The sequence below is a fragment of the Ranitomeya imitator genome, chromosome 1, assembly GCF_032444005.1.
Source record: "Ranitomeya imitator isolate aRanImi1 chromosome 1, aRanImi1.pri, whole genome shotgun sequence".
In the NCBI taxonomy this organism is placed as follows: domain Eukaryota; kingdom Metazoa; phylum Chordata; class Amphibia; order Anura; family Dendrobatidae; genus Ranitomeya; species Ranitomeya imitator.
Genome location: NC_091282.1, coordinates 547,289,281 through 547,313,370, shown reverse-complemented (window position 1 = coordinate 547,313,370; position 24,090 = coordinate 547,289,281).

Here is a 24,090-nt window from a genome sequence, read left to right as displayed (position 1 = left end):
GCCTTTTTACTAGGCACTGCTCCTAATAGCCAGATTCCTACTCCACACTGATGAGGGGCAAAAACCCCGAAACAGCTGTCTGTGGATGGATACCATGCTTGGCATAGGTGGCTTTCCTTCATAGGATGCTGCCCTTCCCGTGGTTGTTCCTTCCCGGGGAAAGGCCTGGCTATTTACTGCTTGCGTCGAGAAACACGTGATGGTGTCTCCGCAGCTTCTTTTCTTGCATCTGCATATTTCCCATAAGGGATGGGGGCAGTGTTCTGGAATCACTGCGTTGAGAAACACGTGATGGTGTCTCCGCGGTGTTGGATGTTTTGGTCTCCCCGAGGCCAATCATCTGTGCCTTTATAGCCTTTTTACTAGGCACTGCTCCTAATAGCCAGATTCCTACTCCACACTGATGAGGGGCAAAAACCCCGAAACAGCTGTCTGTGGATGGATACCATGCTTGGCATAGGTGGCTTTCCTTCATAGGATGCTGCCCTTCCCGTGGTTGTTCCTTCCCGGGGAAAGGCCTGGCTATTCACTGCTTGCGTCGAGAAACACGTGATGGTGTCTCCGCAGCTTCTTTTCTTGATGTTGAGATTAAGACTCTGTGGGGGCTATATCATTATATCAGAGCTTTTCCTTCTTTACACTGAAGATAGTTCTTAACCCCTTAATCATATGTGGTGTACACGGACAGCACATGTAGGGTCTCCCCCTTTGATGTGGGCTCCGGAGATGAGCCCGCATCTTTTCTGGCACATGTCAGGTGATTTCATCAGCTGACTTGTGCCCCTAAAAGCCGCGATCAACCCACAGCTGTTAACATGTTAAATGCTGCTGTCAATCTATGAAACCCCATCCATCGTCACCCATGTCACATGACCACGGGTTGCCGATGGCTTGGCATGACAGCCCGGTGTCAGCAGGAGACCCCTGTAGTTGTCATAGCTGGATAGCTATGAGCGCCCCAGCATTGGGCACTCATAGCAGTTGTTCATTTTAGCTACACAAAACCCTGCTATGTGTAGAACAGGCAATGGGATGATCGCAGTTTCTAGTCTCCCATGGAGACCATTGAAGCTAGTAATAGAAAGAAAAAAAAATAAATGTCTAAATCACCACCATTCGCCCCATTCAAAATAAAACAATTAACCCCCCCACATATTTGGTATCGCCAAGTTCAGAATCATCTGTTCCATCAATATATAAAAAGAATTAATTTGATGGGTAAATGGCTTAACAAGAAAGAAAAATCAAAACGCCAGAATTACGTATTTTTGGTCGCTGCAACATTGCACTAACATGCAAAAACTGGCGATCAAAAGATCGCATCTACCCCAAAATGGTATCAATAAAAGCATCTTCTTGGTGCGCAAAAAATAAGCCCTCAGCCAGCCTAAGATCTCAAAAAATAAAGACGCTATGGGTCTTGGAAAATTACGCAATTTATTAATTTTATTTTTTTTCAACAAACTTTGGATTTTTTTTCACCACTTAAATAAAAAAGAACCTATGCAAGTTTGGTGTCTATGAACTCGTAATGACCTGGAGAATCATATTGCCAGGACAGTTTTAGCATTTGGTGAGCATGATAAAAAAAAAAAAAACAATTGTGGAATTGCTTTTTTGCAATTTCACCGCACTTGGAATTTTTTCCCGTTTTCCAGTATATTATATGGTAAAATCAGTAGTGTCATTCAAAAGTACAACTCGTCCCGCAAAAAAACAAGCCTTCAAACAGAAAATGGCCCCGGCGTGAACTGGTTAATGACATAGGCTGTATGTTTGGAAACAATCAGACATCTCCCTGATGATATGGCATGATGTACACTGTTCAAATAAATAAAGGGAACACTAAAATCCCACATCCTAGATATCACTGAATGAAATATTTCAGTTGTAAATCTTTATTCATTACATAGTGGAATGTGTTGAGAACAATAAAACCTAAAAATGATCAACGTAAGTCACAACTAATATCCCTCGGAGGTCTGGAGTTAGAATGATGCTCAAAATCAAAGTGGAAAATGAAGTTACAGGCGGGTCCAACTTCAGTGGAAATGCCTCAAGACAAGGGAATGATGTTCTGTTATGTGTGTGTGGCCTCAACGTGCCTGCATGACCTCCCTACAATGCCTGGGCATGCTCCTGATGAGGCGGCAGATGGTCTTCAGAGGGATCTCCTTTCAGACCTGGACTAAAGCATCCGCCAACTCCTGGACAGTCTGTGGTGCAACGTGACATTGGTGGATGGTGAGAGACATAATGTCTCAGATGTGTTCAATCGGATTCAGGTCTGGGGAACAGGCAGGCCAGTCTATAGCTTCAATGCCTTCATCTTGCAGGAACTGTTGACACACTCCAGCCACATGAGGTCTGGCATTGTCCTGCATTTGGAGGACTCCAGGGCCATCCGCCCCAGCATATGGTCTCACAAAAGGTTTGAGGATCTCATCTCGGCATCTAATGGCAGTCAGGCTACCTCTGGCGAGCACATGGAGGGCTGTGTGGCCCTCCAAAGAAATGCCACCCCACACCATTACTGACCCACTGCCAAACCGGTCATGCTGAAGGATGATGCAGGCAGCATTTCACTCTCCGCGGCGTCTCCAGACTCTGTCACGTCTGTCACGTGTGCTCAGTGTGAACCTGCTTTCATCTGTGAAGAGCACAGAGCACCAGTGGCGAATTTGCCAATCCTGGTGTTCTCTGGCAAATGCCAAGCATCCTGCACAGTGTTGGGCTTTGACCACAACGCTCATCTGTGGACGTCGGGCACTCAGACCATCCTCATGGAGTTGGTTACTAACCATTTGTGCAGACGCATGCACATTTGTGGCCTGCTGGAAGTTATTTTGCAGGGCTCTGGCAGTGCTCCTCCTGTTCCTCTTTGCACAAAGGCTGAGGTAGGTGTCCTGCTGCTGGGTTGTTGCCCTCCTACGTCTCCTGGTGTACTGGCCTGTCTCCTGGTAGCGCCTCCAACCTCTGGACACTATGCTGACAGACACAGCAAACCTTCTTGCCACAGCTCGCATTGATGTGCCATCCTGGATGAGCTGCACTACCTGAGCCACTTGTGTGGGTTGTAGAGTACGTCTTATGCTACCAAGAGTGTGAAAGCACAACCAACATTCAAAAGTGACCAAAACATCAGCCAGAAAGCATTGGTACTGAGATGTGGTCTGTGGTCCCCACTTGCAGAACCATTCCTTTATTGAGTGTGTCTTGATAATTGCCAATAATGTCTATCTGTTGTCTATTCCATTTGCACAACAGCATGTGAAATTGATTGTCTAACAGTGTTGCTTCCTAAGTGAACAGTTTGATTTCATAGAAGTTTGATTTACTTGGAGGTATATTCTGTTGTTTAAGTGTTCCCTTTATTTTTTTGAACAGTGTATAATTATCTGCATGTATTTCTCAGCATTGACGACATCATTAATTCTGAGCAAATTCCTAACTCCATTTGCTGAAAAGAAGTTCCAAACTTGCAAGGAACCTCCTATGTGCTTCACTGCTGCCTGCTTTGAAATATTTGCCTGGGAGAGACCTTGCTTATGCAGTATAACTACGATGTGTTTTCTAGAATGTGATCAGTTTTGCCATGTCGAATGACCTATGATATGAAACTGTCTTCCACAGCCTCACCTTTGTAGCAGTTTCTGTTCCTCATCCAGTTTTATGTTTCCCACACAGCTGTTTTTGTTTCAGTTAATGATTGTACTACATATGAAAATAGTGATCATTATCACCTCTTTGGTAAAAATGATTACTCATACAGCTGACTAAAATCCTCCAAAATCCCTGACCTTGTGTGACTAACATAGCTGATGCTGTATATAAGGCAGAGTGGTCGTACAAAATATTGATTTAATTAAATTTATTTTTCATTTATTTACTCTGCATTTTGTTAATTGCTAAAGATAAAATATTAGCACTTCTATTTTTGAAAGCATTCTCATTGTGCAGCATTTCTTGCTTAGTACAATACATATACTGTACACACACACACACACACACACACTCCACTCAACAGTGAAATTGCAATTACAAGAAGGCAGGGTCATGGAATTATGGGAATAAGAAGATCGGTAGATATATTTATGATATTTAAATTATGAAAAAATGGAAACAGAATTTTCAAGAAATTTCAGTTTATTCAGTATCAAGTATGTGCACTGAAATACACGCCTTGGCATGAGATCATTGAGGTTATTAGTAGTGATGAACGAGTATACTCGTTGCTCATGTTTTCCCAAGCATGCTCGGGTGACCTCCGAGTATTTGTTATTGCTCGGAGATATAGTTTTCATCGCCTCAGTTGCATGATTTACGGCTTTCAGATACGCTGAATACATGTGAGAATTTCCTAACAAACAGGCATTCCCCACATGTATTCAGCGTAACTGGAAGCCGTAAATCATGCAACTGCGGCAATGAAAACTATATCTCCGAGCAATAACAAATATATGGAGGTCACCCGAGCATGCTTGGGAAAACCCGAGCAACGAGTATACTCACTCATCACTAGTTATTAGTGGTTGTGTAAGGAATGTTCTGCCACCCTGAATGCAGTTGGGCACACAAATTATTAAGATTCGCTGCATGAGTTACAGGCGACATGATGTTATGTTCAAAAACTGTCTGTGGGATACTGGAGGAATGTCCTCCAACATAAAACGATTAAAACATAAAACGTTCCTTACGAACGATGAATTTCCATTGAGTCCCACAGGCTTTAATGATACAGATTATTCAGGCTCCCTGGGTAATTCCAAGCTTACAACATAAATATTTTTTTCCTATTTTGCTATGGTCAAAGCTAAATTTATGTAACAAACGGGGTCAGTGAGTGCTCTCGTCTGCTGGCCCGGCTGTCTTTAGCAAGACTGCATGGACCACGGCTCATACCACTGAACGCCCGCTCTATCTCCCAGTGGGCAATACACTACACAGACAACACAGGGTTAAGGTAAAACAGTGTGGCAATACTTTATTGAACCACAGCACACAATAGCAAACAGAACAATCCCAACATGGCTGGAATTGCTTGATTACATGGGCGCATATAAAAGATCACTGCGTCTCCACGTATTTCCAGTATGACATGATGTCAAAGCTCCCTGGGTCGCTACTTCATCTGTGGATGCACGCACAGAGAAGAGGTAACAACAAGCATAGGGATATGACCAAGAACTGTCCATAGTGTCCATACAAGGTCCAAAGCCAGTTGACAGTTACATGGGCGCATATAAAAGATCACTGCGTCTCCACGCATTTCCAGCATGACTTGATATCAGAGCTCCCAGGGTTGCTATTCCACCTGTGATACACACACAGAGAAGAGGTAACGACAAGCATAGGGAGATGACCAAGAACTGTCCATAGAGTCCATACAAGGTCCAAAGCCAGTTGACAGTTACATGGGCGCATATAAAAGATCACTGCTTCTCCACGCATTTCCAGCATGACTTGATGTCAGAGCTCCCAGGGTCGCTATTCCACCTGTGATACACACACAGAGAAGAGGTTATGACAAGCATAGGGAGATTACCAAGAACCGTCCATAGTGTCCATACAAGGTCCAAAGCCAGTTGACAGTTACATGGGCGCATATAAAAGATCACTGCGTCTCCACGTATTTCCAGTATGACATGATGTCAAAGCTCCCTGGGTCGCTACTTCATCTGTGGATGCACGCACAGAGAAGAGGTAACGACAAGCATAGGGATATGACCAAGAACTGTCCATAGTGTCCATACAAGGTCCAAAGCCAGTTGACAGTTACATGGGCACATATAAAAGATCACTGCGTCTCCACGCATTTCCAGCATGACTTGATGTCAGAGCTCCCAGGGTTGCTATTCCACCTGTGATACACACACACAGAGAAGAGGTTATGACAAGCATAGGGAGATTACCAAGAACCGTCCATAGTGTCCATACAAGGTCCAAAGCCAGTTGACAGTTACATGGGCGCATATAAAAGATCACTGCGTCTCCACGCATTTCCAGCATGACTTGATGTCAGAGCTCCCAGGGTCGCTATTCCACCTGTGATACACACACACACACAGAGAAGAGGTAACGACAAGCATAGGGAGATGACCAAGAACTGTCCATAGAGTCCATACAAGGTACAAAGCCAGTTGACAGTTACATGGGCGCATATAAAAGATCACTGCGTCTCCACGCATTTCCAGCATGACTTGATGTCAGAGCTCCCAGGGTCGCTATTCCACCTGTGATACACACACAGAGAAGAGGTAACTACAAGCATAGGGAGATGACCAAGAACTGTCCATAGAGTCCATACAAGGTCCAAAGCCAGTTGACACGAGAGTCACCACCTGGCTTATCTGACCATCTATATTGAACGAGGCCACCAGCAGGTCCCAAACCTGGCTTTCTCCAAACATATTTATGGTTCAGAGATGGTCACTGGATCAGATCTGTGTCCTTCCAACCGGAGCCGAAAATCCCTAGGTTGTTTCCTATAGAATCATAGATCAGTGTCCCTCGTGATGGTGCCATGATGAATTGGCTGCAGTCCTTTCTCTTGTCTGTTGGGTGGTTTGCAGAATGTCTGGCTGGTAGCTCTGTGTTACTTCCATCTCCCAGGATGTGATCTCTGAGTCTTTTTATACCCAAGGCATGTAAGCTATTTTTAGAATTACCCAGGGTCCTTCAGTCCAACATCAAGATAAGGTAAACAATGGTGATGGAATTAAGTAGCACTATTAGCATATAAGCACACATCAATAAACAAAGCTTAACACACCCTATGTACAGTCACTATTACAGACTTTAGGTACCGTTACACTAAACGATTTACCAACGATCACGACCAGCGATATAACCTGGCCGTGATCATTGGTAAGTCGTGTGGTCGCTGGAGAGCTGTCACACAGACAGCTCTCCAGCGACCAACGATGCCGAAGTCCCCGGGTAACCAGGGTAAACATCAGGTTACTAAGCGCAGGGCCGCGCTTAGTAACCCGATGTTTACCCTGGCTACCATTGTAAATGTAAAAAAAAACCACTACATACTCACATTCCGGTGTCTGTCACGTCCGTCGCCGTCAGCCTCCCGCACTGACTGTGAGCGCCGGCCGTAAAGCACAGCGGTGACGTCACCGCTGTGCTGTGCTTCAAAACAGAAAAACTGGTGTGTACAGGTACAAACTAAGAGTAGCCATCTTTATGCATAAAAAACAAAGTTGAACTCTGTAGTGCTATAGCATGTAATCATAAAATATATGAAATTTGATTTCCATCATTACTACAGATAATAAGAAAAAATGGAGATGCTTAGCTTATAATTTGGCCAATTAATGTGTACCCAGCAGCCCACAACAAGGCGATCTCCAGTTGCTGAGAACCTAGGCTGAAGTTTGCATTTATGGGTAGGGAGGATCCTTCTGCAATTAAAACCACGAGAGGCTGGTGGGTGGAGTGCTTTGTCAGAGAGCCAATATGCAAAACAAAATACTGACTGTCACTTCCAAGTAAAAAGCTGGTGTGTACAGGTGCAAACTAATAGTAACAAATAAAGTTGCACTCTGTAGTGCTACAACATGTAAACATGAAATATATGAAATTTGAATTGCATTACTGCTCTAGATAATGAGAAAAAATGGAGATGCTTAGCACATAACTTGGCCAATTCATGCATGCCTAGCAGCCAACAAGGTGATCTCCCGTTGCTGGGAACCTATGCTAATCCTCTCCTAGGCTGAAACTTGAATTTATGGGTAGGTGACACCAAAAAACATGTAATTTTAGAGTTTTGATGTTTGTCCTCTTCATGGCATTTACCGTACTGGTTAATTAATTTTATATTTTGATTGACTGGACTTTTATGTGCTCGGTTGTACCAAATATGTTTTTTATATTTTTAATAGCAGAAATAGAGAGTCAAATTGTTGGCCTTTTTTATTTTATTTTTTTAGTTCGCTTAAGACACTCAAACCAGCAATCATTTGATTGTTCATACTATATACTGTAATACCACAATATTGCAGTATGTAGTGGAAATTGCAATCTCCTATGAAGCTAAGCTTCACAGTAACACCAGTATAGCAGAACTGGCATCTTCAGCATGCCCCCGTCGGCTATGGTAACCCCTCAGTGTCCAGCAGAGCTTCGGGTGCTGCTGTTAGGTAAAGATAGAGGCTCTCACTGCACTTTAATTATAAGGGGATCACCTGATACCATATTTCCAAATTTATCAGTGTTAACAGGTGCAGGAATACAGCAACACAAAGAAAGCTGGCTCAGTGGTACAATTAAACAAGTTATTCAGTAGTTAACTATGTACAAGTTTAACAAGACAACGTGCAATAACAAAAAATTGGCAGTTTGTATATTAATAAAAGTGCAAAAAATACAACACAATTCCTGCAATCTCTCTTGGCCTAGTTGTTACCGTCTGTTTCTAATTCTGGCCCTGGTGTCCTGACCACTGCGTTATAAAATAATAATCCTGGCATTACCGCACTAAGAAGTGTGACACCAGTGTGACTAGATTTCCCTAACTTTCCATAATACAAATTAGCACTGTCAAGTTAATACACCTTGCGTGACTCAGCTATACTCCTACAGAGCTACTCACTAGGAGCATATATTGTATACAATTACAACCATAGCATCAGTATTCTTTATATTCAGTATGACTTTAGTGTGAATATACACTAGATGATATCAAGGATACACTAAACTCTGCAGGGTAATCAATACAGAGGAGGACAATTTTATATTACAGGATGATTTATGTAAACTAGAAGCTTGGGCTGATAAATGGCAAATGAGCTTTAAGGGGGAGAAATGTAAGGTCATGCACTTGGGTAGAAGTAATAAGGCTACTTTCACACTAGCGTCGGAATCTCCCCGTCGCAATGCGTCGGGCAGAGATTCCGACGCTAGCGTTTAACGCACTGCACAACGGAGGCAGCGGATGCATTTCTCCGGCGCATCCGCTGCCCCATTGTGAGGTGCAGGGAGGTGGGGCGGAGTTCCGGCCGCGCATGCGTGGTCGGAAAAAGCGGTCCGTCAGGAGAAAAAAGTTACATGTAGCGTTTTTTGCTCCCGACGGTCCGCCAAAGCACGACGCATCCGTCGCACGACGGATGCGACGTGTGGCATTCCGTCGCAATGCGTCGTCAATACAAGTCTATGGGGAAAAAACGCATCCTGCAAGCACTTTTGCAGGATGCGTTTTTTCTGCAAAACGACGCATTGTGACGGATTTCAGTTAACGCTAGTGTGAAAGTAGCCTTAGATGTATAACTAATTCTAAATCTCTGGGCAAAACCGTCAATGAAAAAGACCTGTGTGTATGGGTGGATGACACACTCATGTTCAGTGGCCAGTGTCAGGCAGATGCTACAAAGGCAAATAAAATAATGGGATGCATTAAAAGAGGCATAGATGCTCATGAGGAGAAAATAATTTTACCTCTATACAAGTCACTAGTTTGACCACACTTAGAATACTGTGCACAGTTCTGGTCTCCGGTGTATAAGAAAGACATAGCTGAACTAGAGCGGGTGCAGAGAAGAGCGACCAAGGTTATTAGAGGACTGGGGGGTCTGCAATACCAAGATAGGTTATTACACTTGGGGCTATTTAGTTTGGAAAAACGAAGACTAAGGTGTGATCTTAATTTAATGTATAAATATATGAGGGGACAGTACAAAGACCTTTCTGATGATCTTTTTAATCATAGACCTGAAACAGGGACAAGGGGGCATCCTCTACGTTTGGAGGAAAAAAGGTTTAAGCATAATAACAGTAGCGGATTCTTTACTGTAAGAGCAGTGAGACTATGGAACTCTCTGCCATATGATGTTGTAATGAGTGATTCATTACTTAAATTTAAGAGGGAACTGGATACATTTCTGGAAAAGTATAATGTTACAGCATTTATACACTAGATTCCTTGATAGGGCGTTGATCCAGGGAACTAGTCTGATTGCTGTATGTGGAGTCGGGAAGGAATTTTTTTCCCCAAGGTGGAGCTTACTCTTTGCCACATGGGTTTTTTTTGCCTTCCTCTGGATCAACATGTTAGGGCATGTTAGGTTAGGCTATGGGTTGAACTAGATGGACTTATAGTCTTCATTCAACCTTAATAACTATGTAATTGGACAGCCAACCGTTAGTGTCCGAGTTGAATCCGTAGGGGTCTTCTCCTGGTGGCTTTAGTTTCTAATGTTTGTCACCTTTCCAGGCTGTACTATGTACTCCTTCTAGGCTGCAAGTCTGCAGGCTGTGGACAATTACTTCTGACACACACCTGTTCCCATTGTCTTCAATTCCTAAGAGACAACCCACATCCCTATCTGCTGACTCAATCGAGGCTTCATTAATTTCGCAGAGCCTCCTGCTTACACGATCAAGGTTCCATCCCTTAAACCAGGCCTGTGCTCATACAATCAAGAATCCATCCCTTTAACTAAGCCTCTACTCACAGTCGAGGTTATTATTATTATTATTATTTATTGTTATAGCGCCATTTATTCCATGGCGCTTTACATGTGAGGAGGGGTATACATAAAAACAAGTACAATAATCTTAAACAATACAAGTCATAACTGGTACAGGAGGAATGAGGACCCTGCCCGCGAAGGCTCACAATCTACAAGGGATGGGTGAGAATACAGTAGGTGAGGGCGATATACATTTTCCTCACACCTCCCCCTTCAGGTGTGCGCTAGGGAGGCAGGACCTGATGGTTCTCCTCCATGCGCACCTCAGCAGGTTCACCCTGGTGGGCCAACCCATCACCATTGCCATGCTCTGGCTCCATGGTGCCTCCGCCTACCCGGTTCCCCTAGGTAGTGAACCTCCCTCATGCCCATCTGACACTTTCCCGGCTTGATAGTCAGTCCTGCTTGGTGAATTTGCCTGAGCACCTCCTCGAGATGCTGCAGGTGTTCCTCCCAGGAGGAACTGAAGATGGCAATGTCATCCAAGTACGCCACGGCGTACTTCTCCAGTCCCTGAAGCAGGAGGTTGACCATCCGCTGGAAAGTGGCAGGGGCATTCTTCATGCTGAAGGGCATGACCGTGGACTCGTACAGTCCAAAAGGTGTGATAAAGGCGGACTTCTCCTGCGTCTCGGGGCTCAGGGGAATCTGCCAGTATCCTCGACTCAGATCCATTATTGTTAGGTAATCTGCGCCAGCTAACTTCTCAAGCAGCTCCTCGATGCGCGGCATTGGGTGCGCATCCGAGGCTGTGATGGCGTTGAGCCCCCTGTAGTCCACGCAGAACCGGGTGGTCCGGTCCTTCTTTGGCACGAGAACTACAGGTGATGCCCACGCGCTCTTTGATCGTCGAATCACCCCCAGCTGTAATATCTCATCGATCTCTTGGCGCATAATCTGCTGCACCTGGTCAGAGATTCGATAGGGTGTTCGCCGTAGTGGGGCGTGATTCCCGGTGTCCACCTCGTGGCCAGCTAACTCAGTCCTCCCAGGTCGGTTGGAGAACATGACCCGGAAGGGTTCCAGTGTGGTTTGCAACTGCAACCGCTGGGGTTTAGTTAACGAGGCGCTTACCTCCACGTCCTCGATAGACCCATTGGCCTTGGCTTGGGCCAGCATGTCCAGGAGGGTGTCTTCCTCACCGTCTTCGGGTAAGGTTTCGTTCATTTAACTAGGTTTCCATATTCAGATTTCCTTATTTTCCGGAATGACTCTTCACCTCTTGTTCCACCGACTTCCGATACTGGTTATGCGTTTTCCGACCATGCTTCTTCAAGATTTGGCTGTAAGCCAGCACAGGCCTTGCTCCAGAGGTGACTTGTTAAAAATCCATGAGATGACTAAACTCCTGTCCTGGCCCCTGTGGCTTTTAGATTTTTCTGCTGCGTCACAGCAGATCACATGTCAATTCAATTCAATTCAAATGAGCTTTATTGGCAGGACTAAGTACATGTTATCATTGCCCAGGCATATGGTAAAAATACGGGGGTGGGGGAGGGAGGCATATAGAGGTACAGGGTATATTAGATTCCTTTTAGAGGATAGGGGGTGTTTCCAGGGGGGGGTATAGGAGTCCATGACATATCAGGCTCTTCAGTCGGGGGGATAGGGATATGTCCAGTGTTGGGGTACGGGAGTCCATGACATATCAAGCTCCTCTTAGTCTGTGGCAGGCACTGACATATTCCGCTGCTACGGCCACTGCACTTTCCTCTTCCCCCAGTACTATCGCCAGTTTCTCTTCCTCCTCCTTGGAGGTGAAGTCTGGGAGAAGATCAGACAGTCTCTTGAAGTAAGTGTCCCTCAATGCAGAGTATTTGGGGCACCTCAGCAGGAAGTGGGCCTCATCCTCCACGGCCTCCTGGGGGCACTGCCTCCAGGATTTTTCTGCTGCGTCACAGTCCCTCTGTGCATCTAGCATCTCCTTTCATCCCCTTGACACAGTCCTCCTCTATTTAGTTCTTGTGTCCTTTTTGGTTCATACCTCTAATCACTAGATGGTAGCATCACTAGATGGTAGCATCTGTTCTCAAAGGCTTCACAGTACATTCCTGTCTATGAGTCATTCCACTTGTGGCCAAAAGTATTTACACCCCTGCAATTCTGTCAGATAATACTCAGTTTCTTCCTGAAAATGATTGCAAACACAAATTCTTTGTTATTATTATCTTCATTTAATTTGTCTTAAACGGAAAAACACAAAAAGAATTGTCCTAAAGCCAAATTGGATATAATTCCACACCAAACATAAAAAAGGGGGTGGACAAAAGTATTGGCACTATTCAAAAAATCATGTGATGCTTCTCTAATTTGTGTAATTAACAGCACCTGTAATGTAACTTACCTGTGGCACCTAACACAGGTGTTGGCAATAGCTAAATCACACTTGCAGCCAGTTGACATGGATTAAAGTTGACTCAACCTCTGTCCTGTGTCCTTGTGTGTACCACATTGAGCATGGAGAAAAGAAAGAAGACCAAAGAACTGTCTGAGGACTTGAGAAACCAAATTGTGAGGAAGTATGATCAATCTCAAGGCTACAAGTCCATCTCTAAAGACCTGAATGTTCCTGTGTCTACCGTGTGCAGTGTCATCAAGAAGTTTAAACCCCATGGCACTGTGGCTAACCTCCCTAGATGTGGACGGAAAAGAAAAATTGACAAGAGATTTCAACGCAAGATTGTGCGGATGTTGGATAAAGAACCTCGACTAAAATCCAAACAAGTTCAAGCTGCCCTGCAGTCCGAGGGTACAACAGTGTCAACCCGTACTATCCGTCGGCGTCTGAATGAAAAGGGACTGTATGGTAGGAGACCCAGGAAGACCCCACTTCTTACCCCGAGACATAAAAAAGCCGGGCCGGAGTTTGCCAAAACTTACCTGAAAAAGCCTAAAACATTTTGGAAGAATGTTCTCTAGTCAGATGAGACAAAAGTAGAGCTTTTTTGTGCAAAGGCATCAACATAGAGTTTACAGGAGGAAAAAAGAGGCATTCAAAGAAAAGAACACGGTCTCTACACTCAAACATGGCGGAGGTTCCCTGATGTTTTGGGGTTGCTTTACTGTCTCTGGCACTGGACTGCTTGACCGTGTGCATGGCATTATGAAGTCTGAAGACTACCAACAAATTTTGCAGCATAATGTAGGGCCCAGTGTGAGAAAGCTGGGTCTCCCTCAGAGGTCATGGGTCTTCCAGCAGGACAATGACTCAAAACACACTTCAAAAAACATTAGAAAATAGTTTGAGAGAAAGCACTGGAGACTTCTAAGGTGGCCAGCAATGAGTCTAGACCTGAATCCCATAGAACATCTGTGGAGAGATCGAAAAATGACAGTTTGGAGAAGGCACCCTTCAAATATCAGGGACCTGGAGCAGTTTGCCAAAGAAGAATGGTCTAAAATTCCAGCAGAACATTGTAAGCAACTCATTGATGGTTACCGGAAGCGGTTGGTCGCAGTTATTTTGGCTAAAGGTTGTGCAACCAAGTATTAGGCTAAGGGTGCCAATACTTTTGTCTGGTTCATTTTTGGAGTTTTGTGTGAAATGATCAATGTTTTGCTTTTTGCTTCATTCTCTTTTGTGTTTTTTCATTTAAAACAAATTAAATGAAGATAATAATACCAAATAATTTGTGTTTGCAATCATTTTCAGGAAGAAACTGAGTATTTTCTGACAGAATTGCAGGGGTGTCAATACTTTTGGCCACAACTGTATATATGTATACCTGTAATCACCAGAACTGGCTCTAGCTTTGAGCTTTTTGTTGTCGTTCCCCAGCAGACAACTCCCTCTGCTCCATTGCTTGTTGGGTTACCATTAGGGATGAGCGAATATACTCGTTACTCTAGATTTCCTGAGCACGCTCGGGTGACCTCTGAGTATTTTGTAGCGCTCGGAGATTTAGTTTTCCTCACCTCAGCTGAATGATTTACATCTCTTAGCCAGCTTTATTACATGTGGGGATTCCCTAGCAACCAGGCAACCCCCAAATGAACTTATGCTGGTTAACAGATGTAAATCATTCAGCTGCGGCGATGAAAACTAAATCTCCGAGCACTAAAAAACTCGGAGGTCACCCGAGCGTGCTCGGGAAATCTCGAGTGACGAATATATTTGCTCATCACTGGTTACCATAGTAATCTGGTGCTCAATTGTGATGCCACATACTTAAGCCTTTCAGGCTGGCTCATGCAGCGGAACGCTTTTCAAGTATTCAGGCAGTTAGGAGTGCACCTATAAGGAGGAAGACCAGACCACGGGTACCTGTACAGATCCTGGTCTGGAACTGTTGAGGCTGCCTCCCTTGCTGACTGGGGGAAGGAATGAGTAGCCGGACCGACCTCATGACCCGGGTAGGAGGGGCAGATTAAAAAGAAAAGCATGCAAAGCTGTGGGGAGATTGGCATGAATCTGCAGCAGCGCACAGCCGGGTGAGCAGTGTGCTCTGTCCTCTGAGCACCGGTGCCATAACCTCTGTCCTCTGAGCACCGATGCCATAATGGGCTGCTTGGTCTGGGCCCCGCCCCCCTCCAGCGGCACCAATGTAGAGAAAGATACCATGCGCTTGTAAGGGGTTGAGTATTTTACCCCTTTAAACTCTCCTGCTGTTGTTGAGATATATATATATATATAAACTATATATATACTGTATACCATTGTTTGCGTGTTTTATAAATATATATTATTTATATATCTCATGCTGCTGTATTGTATGTCACACTACATTTTGATAGGGACAGTGCAATATAGCCTGGGTGTGCCAAGCTGTCAGGAAATAGGAAGAAGTTCTGATTACTTCAATTACACATACAGGGCTCTCAGCTGCAGTATCCTCTGCCTGCCCACACAAGGCTGGAATTCTAAGCCACTCTTCCTCCCTCCCCCTGCCATATGGCTGTAATGTGAGACCAGTCCAGCAACATTCACTGGAATCACTGAGGAATTTTTATGGCTTTGTGCCAGTCTGCTGTCTAAACCCCTGTCACGATTCCCCTGACCGCTGTCACCAATGGGTCAGGAGTCACACCGTGACCGTCACCCCTACGTCACGGGTTGGGGTGACTTTAGGCCAACAGACGGCTATCACATGTGCAGGGGGGCTTATCTTAGTTATCCCTCCCCTCCACGATGTGATGAAAAAACACACACAAGGCTATTGACCTCTTAGTTTACAGCAGGGGCTTATTCTAGGTATCCCACTGCTTTTCTATATACCACGAACTGCAGGGATTTATGTATATCCCGCTTACAGTTCCACTTAACACTTGCAGCTCTCTGGCGCCCCCTTACTCTCAGGTCAGATTAGGTACTGCACCCTGGGTAATTAGTCGCCAGAAAGGCTGCCTGCTATGTACTGGCTATTGGGCACGCTGCAGCGACGCGATAACTACTCCCACACAGGCAGGAACAATAATTATCAAACCCGCAGTTGCTTCAGCATAATCCAACCGTCAGCACACTTTCGCTGCCACCAGCTTCGATTAAACGGGTCCGAAGCTAACCCAACACAACAGTAACAGTAGCGTATTTTCCCTTCAAGAGACTTAGGGTACGGTTTAGAGCAGGAGAACGAACTAATATATAATAGTATATCCCATTCAAAATAACTAGGCAGTGCGTTATTAAAAATAGTTTATAAAGATGTTATACATGAGACAATTGCAAATATGTACAAGGGTAATTATAACATAAAGGGAATAAATGAGAAAAGATAACACTCACATATTAAAAGCATTGCAGGCATCCAGGCTAGTGCAGTTTCCATACATCCCAGTCCATGGGATGTACCAGCTCTTCCAGGACAATAGGACAAAGCAGTCCAGAGGGAGAAATCAGCAAAAAGTCACTCCTCAGAGCCTGCCAGACACTTAAACCATTAAGGCTGTGACATCACAGAAAGGCAGGCTTATCCAGACCCTCCTCTCTCTACATTCTGCCTACACTTTAAACTATTCTCTCTAATTTCTATAACTTCACTACAAAACATGACAGAGTCATACCAAACCCATAATTCATCTCGGATTAACGTGAGCATTCTAATGAGATCAAATATGTCCTATCTGGGATACATATTTACAGAGAAAACCCTACTTCTTTACCAGATGGAGTTAGAAACTCGTGTTTCGCGGGTTGTGTAGATACATCGAGTGAGAATAAAAATATATATTTTCGTATTTCTAGCTTAAATCGTTTGCCTAATATCTAACAAAAACTAAACAAAGAATCTTTCATGAATTTTTGGAGCCACTTTTCCTTATAGCTGAACAAGAGCTTACACAGGAAATGCTAGTCGTAAATTCCGTTCGGCAATAAAACCTCTCTTCCCCCATACTCTCAGAGAAGGACAGCCAGGAATTTGCAGCTACAAACTGTTACTCCAAGAAGGGGGGCTTAGCCCACACAGGCTAGAGAACTACTTATGATATTTCATACCATATCGTGACACCTCCCCCTTTTGGTGTGCGCTAGGGAGGTAGAACCCGACGGTATGCCTCCATGGGCACCTCAGTAGGTTCACCCTGGCGGGAGAGTCCATCTGCATTCCCATGCACCCTGCCCGTTTTGTGTTCAATGGTGAAGTCAAACTGCTGAAGGGCAAGGCTCCAGCGTAGCAACCTGCCGTTGGTTCCACACATGGCGTTTAGCCAGCGAAGAGGGTTGTGGTCGGTCACCACAGTGAAAGTGTGACCATACAAGTAGGGCTGCAAGCGCTGCAGGGCCCAGACTATGGCCAGGCACTCCTTCTCAATTGTGGAGTAGGCCACTTCCCTCGGCAAAAGTTTCCGGCTCAGGTATAACACGGGGTGCTCTTGGTCCTCCGAGTCAACCTGGCTGAGCACAGCACCAAGGCCAAACTCGCTGGCGTCGGTCTGCACCAAGAACGGTCGACTGCTGTCGACTGCTTTCAACACAGGGGCGTTGCACAGTGCGGTTTTCAACGCCTGGAAGGCCCCCTCACAGCCATCTGTCCAGTTGACAATGTGAGGTAGCTTCTTCCTGGTGAGGTCCGTCAAAGGTTTTGCCAGGCTACTATAGTGCTTTACGAAGCGCCTATAGTACCCTGCAGTGCCCAAGAAGGACATCACCTGTTTCTTGGTCACGGGAGTGGGCCAGTTCACGATCACTCCCACTTTGTCAGGCTCTGGCTTCAGGGTGTTCCCGCCTACCCGGTGCCCCAGGTAGTGAACCTCCCTCATGCCCATCTGACACTTTCCCGGCTTGATGGTCAGTCCTGCTTGGTGAATTCGCCTGAGCACCTCCTCGAGATGCTGCAGGTGTTCCTTCCAGGAGGGACTGAAGATGGCAATGTCATCCAAGTACGCCACGGCGTACGTCTCCAGTCCCTGAAGCAGGAGGTTGACCATCCGCTGGAAAGTGGCAGGGGCATTCTTCATGCCGAAGGGCATGACCGTGGACTCGTACAGTCCAAAGGGTGTGATAAAGGCGGACTTTTCCTGCGCCTCGGGGCTCAGGGGAATCTGCCAGTATCCTCGACTCAGATCCATTATTGTTAGGTAATCTGCGCCAGCTAACTTCTCAAGCAGCTCCTCCATGCGCGGCATTGGGTGCGCATCCGAGGCTGTGATGGCGTTGAGCCCCCTGTAGTCCACGCAGAACCGGGTGGTCCGGTCCTTCTTTGGCACGAGAACTACAGGTGATGCCCACGCGCTCTTTGACCGCCGAATCACCCCCAGCTGTAACATCTCATCGATCTCTTGGCGCATAGTCTGCTGCACCTGGTCAGAGATTCGATAGGGCGTTCGCCGTAGTGGGGCGTGATTCCCGGTGTCCACCTCGTGGACTGCTAACTCAGTCCTCCCAGGTCGGTTGGAGAACACGACCCAGAAAGGTTCCAGGGTGGTTTGCAACTGCACCCGCTGGGGTTCAGTTAACGAGGCGCTTACCTCCACATCCTCGATGGACCCATTGGCCTTGGCTTGGGCCAGCAAGTCCAGGAGGGTGTCTTCCTCACCGTCTTCGGGCAAGCTGCAGACCGGTAGGACGAAAGGTTCACGTTCGTGATGAGCCTTCATCATGTTGACGTGAAAGGCCTTTCGCCTACCCCGAGCGTGGTCAAGCGTGACCACGTACGTGACCGGGTTGAGCTGTTGGTGGACGACGTACGGGCCCTCCCAGGCTGCCTGAAGCTTATCCGTTGGTACGGGGACCAGCACCCACACCTTTTGACCCACGTGGTAGGTCCGCTCCCGGGCGTTCTGGTCGTACCAGTGCTTCTGATCAGCCTGAGCCTGCGTCATGTTGTCATGCACCAACTGCGTCAAGGTCTGCATCTTGTCACGGAAGCGCATGACATACTCCACTATGGACACTTCAGAAGGGTTCGGCTCCTCTTCCCAGGATTCTCTTACCAACCCAAGGGGTCCCCGGACTCGCCTGCCGTACAGGAGCTCGAAGGGGGAGAACCCCGTCGAGGCCTGTGGAACCTCTCGGTAAGCGAACAGCAGGTGTGGGAGGTACCGCTCCCAGTCGCGCCCTTGAGTCTCAACCAGCATGCGTAGCATCTGTTTGAGGGTACCATTGAAGCGTTCACACAAGCCATTGGTCTGTGGGTGATATGCACTCGATACCAGGTGCTTAACCTGCATTCTCTTACAGAGAGCCTCCATTAGGCGAGACATAAATTGGGTCCCTTGATCAGTAAGCATTTCCCTGGGAAATCCTACACGTGAAAAGATGGCCAACAGGGCATCTGCCACCTTATCTGCCCTAGTTGAGGACAGAGCTACTGCCTCTGGGTACCGGGTAGCGTAGTCTACCACAGTAAGGATGTATTGCTTTCCAGAGCTGCTGGGGACGGCCAGCGGGCCCACAATGTCCACCGCGATCCTCTGGAAAGGCTCCTCTATCACTGGCAAAGGGATCAGGGGAGCCTTAAGAGCAGGCCCCGCCTTCCCCACTCTTTGACAGGTGACACAGGAGCGGCAGTAGTTTGACACATCTGTCCCCATCTTAGGCCAATAGAAGTGTTGAGACAGCCGGGCCTTAGTTTTGCTGATCCCCAAGTGTCCAGCTAGCGGGATCTCATGGGCAATCCGCAACAACTCACCCCGGAATTGCTGCGGGACGACCAGCTGTCTTTCCCTCAACCACTCCTTTTGTGATTCTCCGGGTACTGTCTCCCGGTATAACCTTCCTTGTTCCCAGAACACCCTCTCCTTATCAGTCACGGAGGTGGGCGTCTCGGCGAGTTGTCTCAAACTCTCTAGGCTCGCATCTGTGTGCAGAGCGGCCTGAAACTCCTGGCTAGGGGAAGCCAAAAGCGACGTCATGGTCCCTTCCCCACGGGAACCCTCTTGGACCTGCTCTGGGTCCACCTCTGGTTCAGTCACAGTGGGGACTGAGGAGGGTCCGGAAGGCAGACAGTTATCTGCGTTCCGGGCACTCTGACTGCGGGTGACAGCAGCTACGTAGGCTGTCTCCCCGGGGATTTCTACAGGCCCATCAGCCGGCGCTGCTATGGGCTCTACCTCCCCATCCACCCCCAACACTCCAGGGGCAGTGCTACTTATGGGCCAGTTACCTTCCTCGGTGGCACTGGTCACTTTCATGGCGTCACCTTCCTCACGGTTCCCATGCATCTCCCCATTTCCTGTAGCACCGACACTTGCCCCTGTTAGGGGTTCCTCAGCCGTCTCACTCCGCTGAGCGACGTGGCTGGGCACGCCTGTACCTATGGACACATTAACCTTCACAGAAAAATCATTATCAGGTTCCGCTGGCACAGGTACAACATTTTCACCATCAATCCTAGGGAAAAAATGGTTATTAGATGCATCATTACAAGATAAAGCATGGTCAGGTAACACATGCGATTTCCCATCATCATCATCATCATCAGGGTTAACGTTACCCTTATTAGTAGATTGGGGAGGGGTGTCAGGGACGTAGTATGCAAACATCCTCCCCAAATCAGTTCCCAACAAAACATCAGTGGGCAAATTATCCGACAGCCCCACTTCCTTCACCCCGCTCCCAGCACCCCAATCAATAAAAACCCGGGCCATCGGTAAGGGACAGCTGATGCCCCCAATCCCAGTGACAGTTAGGGTTTTCCCCGGAATGATTTCTTCAGGGGCCGCCAGTTCGGGTCGGATGAGGGTTCGTTCAGCCCCGGTGTCCTTGAGACCTGTAGCAACATGGCCTCCCACAGTGACGGGCTGCACGTTGTCACACACCCTCCCAACCACACCACCCACCAAAAGAACTGCTGCATTAGGCCCTGGGGCCTTGGCTGGGGTGTTCTTCGGCCTGTCTGGACAGAAGGTACTGATATGCCCAGGCCGCTTGCAGGTGTGACACGTGCGAGGTTCGGTGGTAGGTCTGGTGCTGTTGGCCACAGGGCCAGGACCTCGGGTGTGCTGGCTGGCAGGGGTACTGGCGTTGGTTGCAGGCTTACCCCCTCTCCAGCTGGTGGTGACTGGCTTCCGCACTTCCGATCTACGGTTGGCCTCATAGGCATCGGCAATCTGCGCTGCTTTCGTCACGTCTTTGGGTTCTCTGTCCATCACGAACTGTCGCACCTCAGCTGGGCAAAGATGAAAGAACTGGTCTTTGATCATCAGGTCTCGCAGCTGCGCAAAGGTGGTCACTGACAGTCCTTGGGTCCACTGGTCAAAGTGGGTCCCCAGTCCATGCACCACATCACTGTAACTGTCGTGTGGGCCACGTTGGAGGGTCCGGAACTTTCTACGGTACACCTCGGGTGTAAGCTGGTACTTGGCTATCAGAGCCTTTTTGATGGCCTCATAGTCACCATCTTGTTCTTGAGGGAGGGCAGCAAACGCCTCCAGAGCTTTGCCTCTCAGCCCTGGTGTCAGGTATCGTGCCCATTCATCTGTAGGCAGCTGGTACTGCCTGCAGGCTTTCTCAAAGGCCCGCAGAAAAGTGTCCAAATCTCCGTCCTTCTCCATAACAGGAAAGTGATCAGGCCGGGGCTTCGGTGTCTGAGCGCTGCTAGGCTCACGGTTGGTCTGAGACAACCCCTGCATTTGCAGTCGGGCTAACTGCAGCTGGTACTCCCGCTCAGCTTGCCGCTCGGCTCGCTGGGCCTGTGCCTCTCTCTCAGCTCGGGCCTCTCTCTCAGCTCGGGCCTCTCTCTCGGCTTGCTGGGCCTGGGCCTCCTGCCGGTATTGCTGAATCAGCTGCCGACGTCCCTCATGGTCGTCAATGGGGAATTCTTTCAAGGCCGCCTGCAGGTGGGGGTCCAATTCGCCTGGATTGCTAACAGGGCCAGCATTCAGTGGGTGGACCTCTGCTGCAGCACCATGTTCGCTGGTGCTGGCTTCTGCGGCCTCTGAGCTCTGAGATTGGTCTCGAGCGGCTTCCCATTGCACCAGATCTGCGACCAGTTGGGCTTTGTTTTTGCTTGCAGAGTCAATGTGCTGTGACTTGCATAAGGCGACAAGGGTGTCTCTGGTCTGCTGCTCATAGAAGGTTTCTCCCAGCACAACCATGGTTGCCAAATAAAAGATAGGATAGAAAAACGAAGAGAAAGGGAGGGGATAATTACCAGTACGCAATTGTCTCACAACTAAAAAGCACTGAGTTCGTTCTCCAAACTTATTTGCGCAGAGTCCTCGCAAGAACTTTCTGCAAGTTTTTAGTGAGAGGAATGATTACTCAAACCAAATCACTAATGCTCTAAGATATCCCACCGCCTTGCCACCAATTGTCACGATTCCCCTGACCGCTGTCAGCAATGGGTCAGGAGTCACACCGTGACCGTCACCCCTACGTCACGGGTTGGGGTGACTTTAGGCCAACAGACGGCTATCACATGTGCAGGGGGGCTTATCTTAGTTATCCCTCCCCTCCACGATGTGATGAAAAAACACACACAAGGCTATTGACCTCTTAGTTTACAGCAGGGGCTTATTCTAGGTATCCCACTGCTTTTCTATATACCACGAACTGCAGGGATTTATGTATATCCCGCTTACAGTTCCACTTAACACTTGCAGCTCTCTGGCGCCCCCTTACTCTCAGGTCAGATTAGGTACTGCACCCTGGGTAATTAGTCGCCAGAAAGGCTGCCTGCTATGTACTGGCTATTGGGCACGCTGCAGCGACGCGATAACTACTCCCACACAGGCAGGAACAATAATTATCAAACCCGCAGTTGCTTCAGCATAATCCAACCGTCAGCACACTTTCGCTGCCACCAGCTTCGATTAAACGGGTCCGAAGCTAACCCAACACAACAGTAACAGTAGCGTATTTTCCCTTCAAGAGACTTAGGGTACGGTTTAGAGCAGGAGAACGAACTAATATATAATAGTATATCCCATTCAAAATAACTAGGCAGTGCGTTATTAAAAATAGTTTATAAAGATGTTATACATGAGACAATTGCAAATATGTACAAGGGTAATTATAACATAAAGGGAATAAATGAGAAAAGATAACACTCACATATTAAAAGCATTGCAGGCATCCAGGCTAGTGCAGTTTCCATACATCCCAGTCCATGGGATGTACCAGCTCTTCCAGGACAATAGGACAAAGCAGTCCAGAGGGAGAAATCAGCAAAAAGTCACTCCTCAGAGCCTGCCAGACACTTAAACCATTAAGGCTGTGACATCACAGAAAGGCAGGCTTATCCAGACCCTCCTCTCTCTACATTCTGCCTACACTTTAAACTATTCTCTCTAATTTCTATAACTTCACTACAAAACATGACAGAGTCATACCAAACCCATAATTCATCTCGGATTAACGTGAGCATTCTAATGAGATCAAATATGTCCTATCTGGGATACATATTTACAGAGAAAACCCTACTTCTTTACCAGATGGAGTTAGAAACTCGTGTTTCGCGGGTTGTGTAGATACATCGAGTGAGAATAAAAATATATATTTTCGTATTTCTAGCTTAAATCGTTTGCCTAATATCTAACAAAAACTAAACAAAGAATCTTTTATGAATTTTTGGAGCCACTTTTCCTTATAGCTGAACAAGAGCTTACACAGGAAATGCTAGTCGTAAATTCCGTTCGGCAATAAAACCTCTCTTCCCCCATACTCTCAGAGAAGGACAGCCAGGAATTTGCAGCTACAAACTGTTACTCCAAGAAGGGGGGCTTGCCCACACAGGCTAGAGAACTACTTATGATATTTCATACCATATCGTGACAACCCCTCATCCCCCCTCCCGCCTGATACCAGCTATAACTGGTACAGTAACTTTCAAGCCGCATGGAACTCTTTTGTTCTTGAAAAGTTATGTATAATGGCACCGATCAGAGATAGAGATATAAGGGTTACATATTCCGAATGTCCACCGAGAAATCTATAACTCACTGAAATCGCTAGGATCTAAGCCAATGAAACGCAAGGAATGGATTTCTCTGTAAGCGGGTCATATATCTACACCTTATTTATACTTAAAAGAACCTCCATGACGTGGTGAGCATCATGAGCATTGTGCCGTTCGTCTCCGAGGTTCATACAGCGAGTTATATATAGAAATGGCTTGTCATAACTCTTGAAAGGGGAGTATTCAGCCTCTGAGTGAGGTCACCACAGGGGGTGTGCCTTGGTTTTGGGCACGGAGATAAGTGAGTGAGGCATCAGTCTTCATTAATCTAG